Genomic DNA, 3,417 nt, shown 5'->3' with positions numbered 1-3,417 from the left:
ACACACACACACACACACACACACACACACACACACACACACACACACACATATATCTATCTATATCTATCTATATAAAACACATGCTCATTTCAAGCTCCACATGTTTAATCCTGGACTATAACAGATCCTTACTTATCTGCTCTGGCTGCTGCCCTTCACTTCATCCTTGTAAACAGAGTTGTTTGAGCTCATGTTCTCCTCCCTTTAGACCCAAACGGTTCAAATAGGAGATGGGTGGGACTTATGTGCTCAAAGAGTTATGCCCCTGATGACCATATTAGGCATATCCTCTCTTTTAGTACAGTGTTAAGCATCGACGAGCCACCAGAGCAGCCTGCACATTACAGCTGAATGTGTGCTTCAGTCTTTGAGTTTTAGTAAAAGAAACAGCAGTCTCTTAAAATAGTACCTCTTCTGGTGTTTTCATAATGATAGTGAGCGCTGATTGTTCAATTAGGTGGAAAGACTGTGATTGCCAAGGCTATAGCCTATGAGTCACCTCATTATCATACTCATCAATCCATTCAGTAACCGTAGGCTATGTAACTGTATTTGTTATGTCTCTCCATTCAATACCATAGGCTTCTTTTACTTGTACTTTTATTGGATTTGTCTGTAAACTCTTTGACATTTAATGGTATTATAAATAAAACAGCTTGTTAGCAACACATTACTACAAAAAGTGGTTGTAAATTATTAGTTACAGTTTAGTTACATTGTTTTTCTCTGGAAGAAAACTTTAAATACAGTCTAAAACACACACTCTTTAAGTCTTGATGTAAGCCTGTTGGCATGTTTGAGTAAAAGTGGCTGAAAGTCTGAGGCATGGTGCAGAAGAGGTGTAAGGTGCCAAAGGTGAGACTTTAATTCCTGGCTTGGCCACTAGATGTCCTTACCCAGCTTCAACTGTTGTCTTTATGTTTAACTGACTTGAGCTAGATAAATTTTAACTAAAGTAAATCTTAGATCACTTGCCAGGCCAGCAATAGTAGCACCATAATAGAAGAAACCCCATAAAACAGGTAAACCTGAAAGCTATTAACCAATGCCCTAGAAGACATGTGCGAATGTTCGTGTTCCTAGCAGGTAGAGGAATAAAGGAAGAGAAATAATTAAGATTAAATTATGCTTAGTTTTCTGTTTGTGCATTGTGTGCTTGAATTGAGAAAGAATACATCATAAAAATTCATTATCTGTGTACAAACGCTCTATTAATCTATTTTTAAAATTAATCACTTCTGCACTGATGATGTTGCTAGAGGACTGCAAGCCCAGAGGAAATGAGCACCATAATAGCATCAAATGCGCCTCATCTTAATGGCCCGCATCAAAGCCAACAAAACAGCATTGTCTCAAGCATAACACAAGTATTTGTGCCACTTGGGCACAAGTGATTTTACATTAAAATGTAGTTTATTTATAAAGCTCTTTAGTCTTTTGTATGACAGATATTTGCTGACCGGCACAGACTAAACTTGCACGCACATTTCAGAAAGAAACATGCCTTCACAGCCCCACTGTCGAAGCTTTTAAACCCTCTAATTAACATTGGGACCATTCGGTTACTTTGAAACCTTGGTTCTCTGATTGAGAGGCTATTTCGCCACTTCCTTACATATTCCATATGTACAGGGAATTACCTCGGCCCCCAGGCCATGGCTAGTTGATACTTCTTTAAGACACTCCGGCTAGGCCAGCCACGACCCACAGCTTACGTATAAAACAGCTCTGCAGACATGAAACCAGTACAGGTATAATCGGAATGTGTCTCCAAGCAGCCTGAGGCTGGACAGTCTCTCCTTCAGAGAACCAACATTACAAAATAACCAAACGTTCTTTATCATGTCAAGACTATCTCTCAACTTCGTTATTCCCCATGTACGGGGTAACTCTCTAAGATACCCTGTGAAGTGACAGTGCAACCCACACCCAATCACCGGGTGTTGCATGTTATCTGTTAGAATAAGCCAAAGCTCTTGAGCCACCCCTCATTTGTTTATAGTTTTTAAGACAATGGGAAACGTGAAAATATAAATGGAAATACAGTAGTATACTGTATAATGAACTTCTAATGAGTTTGAAAGCCAATATTTGGTATGACCACCTTTATCCTTTAACACATCCTGAAGTATCTTAGGCAAGCTTTCAAGTAAGTTCTTTAACTAGTCTTCAGGAATAGTTCACCAGGCTTCTCGAAGGACTTTCCAAAACTCTTCTTTGGCCGTTGGCTGTCTTTTGTTCTGCACTGTGTCAAAATGATCCCATACTGCTTGAAATGAAATATAATGTTAAGGTCCGGGCTCTTGGGAGTCTAATCCATGAATGATAGTGTTCCATTGTGTGTGTTTTTTTTATCCAGGTATTCACTCCACTGGCTGTGTTCATGATTATTATCATCCTCAAAAATGGAGGTGCTCCCAATTAAACGCCTTCCAATGGTATTGCATGGTTGATCAAAATCTGATGGCATTTTTCTGAGTTTATAATTCCATCATTTTGACATGATACCCAACACCACTGACTGAAATGTAGCCCCACACTATGACTGAGCATCCACTGTGATGGCTTTCAACATTCATCGCTGTATCTCTCTCCTGACCTCCTCTGTACATATTAACAGTAACTTGAACCCAAAAATTTCCAATCTGGATTTATCACTGCGTCAAACCTGTTGCCACTTATTTTCAGTCCAGTTCTTGAGTAATTTGGCACACCTCAGATGTTTCTCTCTCAGCCTTTTCCTCTTGTTTCCATTCCTTAAGAATGGCTTTTTGGCAGCCACCTTTCCACCGAGACCATTTTTGATGAGGCTTCAGTGAACAGTAGATGGATCAACCACTTGCCAAATGCATCTCTCAGGTCCTGTGTCAGGTCTTTGCTGAATTTGTTCTAATTTCTTAAGGACATGACTTTCAGATACTGGTTATCTGCTGCACATAGTATTTTAGGCCTGCCACTTTTGTCCCCTACTCGTCCAGTTTCCTTAATTTTTTAAAGACACACTGCACACTAGGCTGAGATATGTCATATTGTTTGGCTAATAGCTCTGTGAGAATCACTTTGTTGGTGCAAAAAAACTATTTTACGCCTGTCAAACTCTGCTTTCTGTGGCATTTTTCATAGTTTCAACTAAGAAATGAGAAGAAATTATGTGTTTTTGCAACAGGCTGCTAGTAACAAAGTGCCTCAAAATTGGTTCTACGTTGTTCTGTAAAGACACAATACTGGTTTATCCCTTGATGTAGGTTCTTCTTCTACAGATAACTGATTCATAGGTCATTAACTGACTTAACGAATAAATATACGATAAATATATAAATACATTAAAAACAAACAAACAATAAAACCTTTCTTTGAAAATGTTCAAGTACAAGGACTGTAAAAAAGTAGCCAGTGTCTAAAGAAAAACTTTAA

The 3,417-nt window shown here is 38.7% G+C and overlaps 1 protein-coding gene across 1 annotated transcript in view; it reads right to left on the bottom strand.

Annotated features, from left to right (window-relative positions):
• iglon5 (IgLON family member 5) overlaps positions 1-3,417 on the bottom strand; it is a 106,824-nt gene that overhangs the window by 14,130 nt on the left and 89,277 nt on the right. The window lies entirely within an intron of this gene.

This window comes from Pundamilia nyererei, unplaced genomic scaffold, assembly GCF_000239375.1.
Source record: "Pundamilia nyererei isolate P.nyererei 1_Seehausen unplaced genomic scaffold, PunNye1.0 scaffold00067, whole genome shotgun sequence".
In the NCBI taxonomy this organism is placed as follows: Eukaryota; Metazoa; Chordata; class Actinopteri; order Cichliformes; family Cichlidae; genus Pundamilia; species Pundamilia nyererei.
Note: the sequence above shows the minus strand (reverse complement) of the source record. Positions and strands in the feature narration are given on the sequence as shown.